The sequence below is a fragment of the Trachemys scripta genome, chromosome 9 (assembly GCF_013100865.1).
Source record: "Trachemys scripta elegans isolate TJP31775 chromosome 9, CAS_Tse_1.0, whole genome shotgun sequence".
NCBI classification, from domain to species: domain Eukaryota; kingdom Metazoa; phylum Chordata; order Testudines; family Emydidae; genus Trachemys; species Trachemys scripta.
In genome coordinates, this window is record NC_048306.1 from 52,476,934 (window position 1) to 52,486,102 (window position 9,169).

Here is a 9,169-nt window from a genome sequence, read left to right on the forward strand (position 1 = left end):
TATCCCCATCACCTGGCAGGTGGGGTGAGCAGGGAAGGCATCCACTGATAACACTAGACCTGATACACCACAGTCTTTGGCTGACTGTTGGGGGGAGGCGATCCCAGCCGTGGCACATTCAGATCTCTCTATCATGCCATCTCTTACTCACTGTGTCTCTAAACAAAAAAAATCATATTTTCAATCTCTGCATACATGGCAGTATTTCCAGGTGTCTTTTCATATATATGGCCTGTCTTTGGACCTCCTTTACTTCCGCTGTCTCTCTTTTGAGATGATATAGCCAGAATGGAACACCTTATTCCAGCAGAGGGGGCACCATTGATTGATATCATGGCAATACAGATTTTTCATATCATTGTGTGGCATCCTTTAGTCATCATAATTTTTTTCTTTGTTTTTTTTACCTCAGTTCTTTTATGGATGTTGAAATGATTTTGAGGTCTTTTTCCTAGGTGGTCACAGCTAATGCTGAACCCAACAAAACGTGAATTATCTCCACCAATGTGTATTATCTTGCATCTGTTAATAATTAATTTCATCCACCATCACATTGCCCAGTTGCCTCGTGTTTTCAGGTCCCTTTGAAGTTCAATGTTCTTTAGTTTTGACTATCCTAAATAATTAGATGTCATTTGCAAATTAATATACTGAACAACAAAAGTCTTACATTAGATTCTTGGAGCATGCTACTATTAAACATCTGACATATTGAAAATCAACCATTTATTCCTACTCTGAGCCAGTTTTTAATCCATGAGATTACTTTACTTCTCACTCCATGACTATTTAGTTTCCTTAATAGCCTCTTGTGAGGGACTCTGTACAGGTAAATTATATTAACCCATTCTCCTTTATTTATTATTTTTAATATACTTAAAAATTATTATAGATTTGGGTGGTATCATTTTACATTACAGACTATGTTCTGATTGGTCCCTGTCATATCATGTTTAAATAGGTGTTTTATGTATCTCTGTCTTTAGTTATGGTTTCAGCCAACTGACTGGCACTGAAGTAAGGCTTACTGGGCAGCCTTACATTCCCAGGATAACCCCTGTGCTTTTTTAAAGAGAGGTTCAACATTTGCAACCTGTCAGTAGAGCAATGAGAATACTGGATTTTTAGGTTCACTGGGCGATTCCAAAAAATCAAAGGAAATATTCATTTTGGATTGTCCCAAAACTGAATTATTTTGAAATTTTTAGTGAATTTAAAAGTCAGAAAAAAATCATTTGGGGTCATGCAAAATGTTTCATTTTGATTTTGAACTATTTTTTCCTTTAAAAAAAATAAAAGTAAAGGTGATTTCAAAACAAAAACTCATTTTTAATTGAAAAGCCAAAATGTTTCATTTCAAAAATGTCTAAATGAAATATTTTGACTTTTTGAGAATGTATTTGTTTTTTTTAAACCAAAACAATTAGCTGAAATCGACATAAATTTGTAAAATGTTTCAGTCAACCCAAATCTGCATTTTCTGATGAAAAAAGTTTTGGTTAAACATTTCACCCAGCTCTTCCTGTCAGTCCTTCGGTATAGCCACCAGATTTAATAGGGGACTCCATATTTTCCTTAGCAGCTCAGTCACTTCATACATAAGTCTCTTCAGAACTTCTGGATGAATACCGGGTGAATTGTTCCTTTTTGATTTACAAATTTGTTCCAGCTCCTCTTCATTCGACACCTCAGTTGTCCATATAATTCCAGTACAATTAAAGGCTTAAGAAATTCAATCTATTTAGATTATCAAAAGAGAAAGATAAGAGGTGACTTGATCATGGTCTATAAAGTGCCTGCACAGGGATAATGGACATTAGGGGACCCTTTTAGGTAGCAGACAGAGGCATCTCAAGATACAGTGGCTAGAAGTTACAGTTGGGAAAATTCAAATTGGAAATAAGATGCAGCGAGGGTAATAAACCATTATACCAGCTTCTCAGGGGAAGTAGGTCAGACTACATGATCATTGTGATCTCTTGAAATCTGTGGAGCAGATCTTCAGATGGTATAAATTGACATAGTTTTGAAGATAATGGGGCTAGTCCAAATTGTCCTGGCTGAGATTCTGGCTCAGTGAATCTATGAATTTCTGCTGGTCCCTCACCTTTATTTTCTGCAAAGAGAAGGTATGGGATTGAATTTCTGACGGATATGGATTTGGTTTGAAAGTCTCTTGAACCTTGCCATTTAACCATATCTATGTATATAGTCTTCCTGCTTTCTTCTCTCTTAAGGGTAGGCTGCCTTCCGGGACTCCGGCTCATATGTTTCAGTAGAATGTATTCTGAGCCCAGGGATTTTATTTTCCCCATTTCTGATGTTAGGACCTTTTGACTAGTTGAACTTGTGAAAGGTCAATGTCATGGTGCTACTTTTGATACAATTCCTTCCAATCAAATGCTGAGTTTAATTATATCATCATTGCTATTACTTAGTGGGTCAACTACAGTTACTTCTTTTGTGTTACTTAGATATTTCCCACACTACTTCAATATTTCTATCCAACCTCGAATGGATCAGTCATGAATTCTAAGGGCCCCCTAAGTACCATCTCTTAAATGACCCCTTTCATTGAGGCTCTGCATTACTACAACCATCCTTTGGGATAATGAGGACCAGAGGTGACTCCCTGGAGGGTCTGTCAAAGCAGTTTCCTATTTACCCAGAGGGGTCGCTGTTCAATGAGTGAAGCAAGGCCCTTCTTCTAGACTAATGCATTCTTCCTGCAGCACTGGAAGCCTTTGCCAGCCTTGAGAAATGAGAGACTGGGACTGAAAAGACGTAATCTTTTAAAACATAAATGGCCCAGCTGATTTATTTCCAAATATGCAACAACAAAAATTGCTTCTGGGCAGGGACCTTGTTTGCCAAGTTTCAGCACAGAGCAAATGTTTACAGCAGAGTGATAAACACTTTAAATACGGATATCAGTTTAGAATGGAAATGCTGGCAGACTGTTAGCTATAACTGCTCTGCTGAGTGGGGCTATAACACAGGACATATAGAGATTTATACTGCATATGTGATAAATTGCATATCCACGTGAGAAATTGCATCGGTCATGTACCTTGGACCACCTCCCCTGCATTCTAGCCAACTTCAAAAACTCTGCCCCCCCCCACGCCCGAATTTCTCAGTTCTTTGAGTAGCTTTAAAGAATCACCATTTTTCAAGTTCAGCCTCTATCAGAGGAATATTTCCTTCTTTCCCCCGAAATGTGACATTTGCTTCCAAAAAGTTACATGGATGCAGGATTAGCAACATTGCTGGACTGGTGACAGGTTTAAGATCTGCTGTCTTGTTTGGGCTAGAAATGGTAAATGCATACCACTGCAAAGAAGAGATTCCCAGTTTTTCCTTGGGAAACACACCACTTGATTCTAGCAGTGGAAGGTCTGGATGTATTGGATATTAAAGTCATGATATTGTTAATCATGGAGAAGGTATTTCAACTCCTTTTAGAGGTTTGAAAAGTATATCCATTATAATGTTCCTCTTCCTGTGCATCCTGAGCAGTTAGACTCATCATGAGCCAGATTTTCAAAAGTGAGTAATGATTCTGTATGCCTCCATTTTTGGATGCCCAACTTGAAATATGTCTAAGGAACCTAATTTTCAAAGGGCAGGCACTCAGCATTTTCTGAAAGACCCCTTTAAGGCATCTCAAGTTGCAAATTCAGAAATTAAAGTACCAAAACCCACTAGTCACTTTTGAAACTTCTGGCCTTGGTAACAAACGTTTACAGGGCATGAGGCATGGCAAACAATACCAACAATATTTCTCCTAAAGTATCTTCAGGCATTTCTAGCATAGTTTTGCTATTACGTGCGTGGTATATACCAAATACAAGATGGCCGACTTCGCCATGCGTGAATGTTGTGCCCATCCCAAACTCATGTCAATAAAACCTTTCTATCGCCTCAAATAATTATGCATTTTCCAGACAGCATCTCTGTAGCTGGGAGTGTATTCTGTGGGTACGTCAGGTGGGCTTTGCTACATTGCCAGAGCGACAATGCTGATTCGGGAGCAACTGGATGGTATCAAACTAATTTAAATTTAATTAATTTAAATGTATTACTTAGCTTCCTGTTATTTTATTTTATTTTATGGGCTGGAAACACCAAAGCTAGAAGTTTCAGGGCCCCCAGCAATCACCCAGCTCTACGAGCCATGTGTGATGAAATCCAAAGGACCTTAGAAGTTCTTACCTCCCTAGCATTCCTTTTGTACTACCCTCTCTTGAGGGGAAATCCTGGAGCTATTGAAGTCCAAGGCAAAGCTTCCATTGACTCCAGCAGAGTCAGGTTTTCACTCTGGAGTCCTGAATATTTCCACTATAGTTTCCTTTACTCTTCCCTGCCTTCTTCAAAGCTCAGAATGTGAGCTTCCAATTGCTGAAGGTTTCAAAACATGGTTCCCTCGTTACCCATCATGCCTACTAAGGAAAGTCACAATAAGGATTGTGGCCTAGCAGCCATGTGGTCGTTCCTTCCCTCCCAGGACTGAGTATGCTGCAGTGTTCCCAACCCAAGTAGCATAGTGCTGTGCATATGTTTCAGAGTTGGTTGCATGTTGAGCATCCATTAGGTCACCAGATTGTCTCACCCTGGAAGTTCACAGGGAGTCTGGGGAAAAAAACTGCCTAAAACCCCAGGCTTGGTTTGCATTCATTTCTGTTCTGAACTCTTATTGCTCTCATAAGGGAGGAGAGAGAGCGAGAGAGAGCATTCGAGTGGAAATGGTTGGAGTGCACTTGGCGGAATTTAGCCAAAAGGAAAAGGATAGATGATGGTGGCTTTTTTAAATTTTTTTTATTCCTTCCAAAAAAAAATCTTCCAGAACTTAAAACTGTTTTAATCAGCTGAAAAACATACGTGGGCTTTACAGCTCTGAGACAGCTTGCACAGGCTCCGATAAATGCCTATCGCTCATTTGCATACGCTAACAGCTACACTTTAATCAGCCTCCTAATCCCTGATGGTATTAATGAATTTTTTTATGCTCTCTCTCTCCCTCTCTCTTCCCCCCCCCCCTTTTTTTTTTTTTTTTTAGTATCATGTTTGCTAATTCAAAAACGATCAGCGGCTTCTGTGTGCCTTTTTTTATGCAGGAAATAATGGGTGAGCTCCGTACTCCTGTTATCCCACTCTCACAAATAATTAAGACTACAAAGGGTACAAATCAGTCTGAATGCACCGCACAAAGGCTGAAGCTATGCAAAGGCCTTTCTCTCTCCACTCTCTCTCTCTCTCTCTCTTTTCATTTATTCTCTTCTTCTGGCAAGAGGTGGCTTAGAAAGATACTTAGCAAAGCAATGAACTGGTCACTCCCAAATATCAAAAATTACCAAGCTATTTTAAATGCTTATGATACAGCGCTGGACATCTTTTTTTTTTTCTTTTAACCACTTGCTCGTTTTGTTATTTGGTAACAATTTATTTTGGAGACATAGGCTGCCAGTTGGGCAAACCTTCTGCTGCAGTACTTAACCTTTGTTCTAACCACTGTGTTTTTCTCTTAGAAAGGGCTTGTCGCTGAAGAATGTCATGGATGTAGGGAGAGGGAGATCTGGGAGAGGAGGCAAGCCCATGGGGAAAAGTAAACAAGGGACTTGTCTAATCCCTCCTGTGGGAAAACTGCTGCTGCATGGACCCAAAGGGAGAGAGATTCAGCCAGGTTCCTCTCAGTTGCAGTCTAGACAAAGTTATTTACTGCCAGACCCAGTCTCGAGAATAAACAAGACCACACGCTGAGTTTCTGACCCACGCTGCCTCCTCCCTTGCTCTGGCTCTGGTTACCTAGCCTTGCCTTCCCCCACCCTCCGAGCCTTGACCCTTTCCTGTCTGGTCCCTGAATCCTGCCCATAGGCTTCAGAAAGAGACTTGGGTTTGGGTCAGATTCTTCCCAGGTGGTATCAGCCCTGGAGTTTAGAGTACTCCCAATGAGTTCCCAGTAGGTAGTTCATCAGGCCAATTCATAGGGGCCTTGACACTTTGCCAAGAGTTTGCTCCCCAAACTGGGCAAGAACATGTCACCACCACCATCACCGTTAGCACTTCCCCTCATGCTCCACATTTGCCATCCCCCAGCCCTGGATCTCTGACCCCCCAGAGTGCTCTCCAAGGGACCTGGGGTGGGGGGACACACTGCTACAGAAGCAGCTGCAAACAACTAGGGTAGTCTTCATAGGAAAGGTTCCCTTCACAGGCCGCTCTCATGGGTAGGGGGCTAAATCAGGCCCAGGGGAACTTATAGTGGTAGCCTCCTGAGCTAGTGGCTCCTGATCCCTGTCACGTTACAGGCATATTCAACTTTTGTAGTCCTGAACCATGTCAAGTGACTGAGGCCAATTAATAAAGTTCACTTTCCTGCCAATGCTCCTGGGTGTCAGGCCCTTATGATATATCGTGAGAAGAACTAGTCCATAATTCAGCACTATGTTTCTCACCTTATGGGTAGGGGGCCCATAAAAGGCAATCAGTGGGGTTGTGAGGTGTTGAAACTTTTTTTGCAATCTAAAGCAAAGAAAATCTGGTTCCTCCAGTCCATGCACTCCCTTAGCCTTCCAGGTCAAGTATTATCTGTCAACCTCTCAAAACACACACACCATTACATTATACAGGCTGATCATTGCTATCATTGATACATTTTTTTACTCTCCATTTTATAGTAAATATAAGGGGTGTGTGAAAATGTTTTGACTTTGAATAGGGAGTTACCAACCTGGAAAGGTTGAGAAACACATCAAGCAAAAGACTTCTTTTCTCAGCAGTAGTAACCCATAAACTCACACTCAATCCAGGTATAAAAACAGCACTTCCAAATTTTCCTGGAAGCAGGTGTTTTTACAGAGGAGCGCAGGTAGTGAAACCTTCCACACTGTAATGTGTGGCACACCCAAGGCACTGAAGGTTTGCAATACATTCCAGTGGGAGCATGAAGGCAAATGCACCCTCCTAGACAAAGTCACTCAAGACCACTGTGATCACTGCAGGCCACATTTTGTTTATAAGAAACAGATGGGCCAGAGGAGGCCACTGACCATAAAGCTGTGTTGAAGAAAAGTCTGCACATGAAGATGATCAAATGTACTTGTAACTTGCCTATAGAATATGATAAAAGAACATCTTAAGGAATTTTTTGATGTGTTTAATGGACTGGGATCAGTTAAATATATTGTACATCACATTACTATAGATCGGGGTAGGCAACCTATGGCATGCGTGCCAAAGGCGGCACGCAAGCTGATTTTCAGTGGCACTCACACTGGTCCTGGCTCTGCATTTTAATTTAATTTTAAATGAAGCTTCTTAACCATTTTAAAAACCTTATTTACTTTACATACAACAATAGTTTAGTTATATATTACAGATTTATAGAAAGAAACCTTTTAAAAAGGTTAAAATGTATTACTGGCACGCAATACCTTAAATTAGAGTGAATAAATGAAAACTCGGCACATCACTTCTGAAAGGTTGCCGACCCCTGCTATAGATTAACAAAAATATATGAAATGGGACATGAAGTCCCATTAGCATTGAAAGATAAAATAAGAGCTGAACGTGATTAGATAATAAAATTAGATGTTATTGAGTACACTGATTGGATTAATAGAATGGTCACCATCATAATAAAATCAAACAAGATAAGGATTTCTATAGGTCAAAAAGATTTGAATGAGAACATCAAATGGAAACCTATAAGAACAGTTGAAACATTTGTGTCCAGACTTCAGAATTCAAGGGTATTATCACTTTTGGATACAGGACAAGGTTTCTGCCAGGCCTGAATTGACAGAGAAAGTGAGAATATTTGTACATTCAACATCTTTTTTTGTAGACTCAAACAACTTCCCTTTGGGATTGCCTCATCACTAAAGCATCATGGCCCAGATTGTTGGGGATATAGATGTGGTGGAAGTAATTGTTGTTGATCTGCTGCTTTAGAATGAATGTGATCAATGACACAGCATGAAAATGCACAAGTTCTTCAACAGGCCAACAAAAAGAGCGGTAAATTAAGCCATATCAGGCTGAATGAGATATGTCATGTAGGGCACATGCAAATCCAAGAAACGTGGCACTTTTATGCAAAAGAACACTCCAAACAAGGAGGCCTCACAGAAATATTAAAGTTGTTGGTGGTGATGATGACGACAACAACAAAATTTGCATTGTAAGAGTAAGAGTCCAAATCATGGTCCAGGTCCCCATTGCGCTAAGCATTGTACAAAACACAGAAAAAAGTGACAGCCCCTGACCTTACATGTCTAAGTAAATTAATCTCTGGTTTGTCACAATTACATTTCCCACTCAAGATGTTCCTGGAGGGCAGTGCAGAATGGCTCGAGAAAGACTGGTAGGAGATAAGTTTTTGGGAGTTAAAAGCAGTTGTTACAGAAGCACCAGTACCAAAAGATTTTGAGACTAGCCTGAGATCTCAGTCAATTTCAACTCAGAGGAGTGGCTGACTTGTAACATGATACCTTGCCAGTGGCGTATGTTTCCAAAGCATTGACTAAAACACAACAAAAGTGATGCTCAGATTGAAAAAGAAATACTGGTAATTGTTTTGGGTCACGAGTGTTGTCATGAATATGTTTATGGGCAGAATTCAATCAAGGTAGAAAGAGACTGTAATGAATTGGAAGCCATAGCACAGAAACCATTGTGCAATGAGCCACCTGGACTTCAGAAAAATGTAATGAAATTGCAAAAGTACTCATTAAATGTGAAATACAGGCCCAGTAAGGAGCTTAGCAGATATGCTTTCAAGAACACCTATAAATAATGAAAGCAATGAACTACAGGAAGAGGAGTTTGAAGTAAATATGAGTCAAGTACTACCCATGTCTGAAATTAAATTTGACAAGTTCAAACAAGAAACACAAAATGACCCAAGTTGACAACAGTTTGGAGAAAGCAATTCTGCATGGATGACCAACAGAAAATGGCATGCCACCTCTAAGTATAAAAACCTATTGGGACTAGGGAAATGAAATTGCTGTGCATGATGGGATTCTGCACGAAAGACATTGTGTTCTAACACAATATCAGTGTGAGGTCAGAAATGTTAAGCAGCATCCACAGAGGCTGAGTCCATCTGGGTACTGGGAAGCATAAGAAAAGAGCAGTGGTGTCTTATTCGGGCCAGGCATTAAAG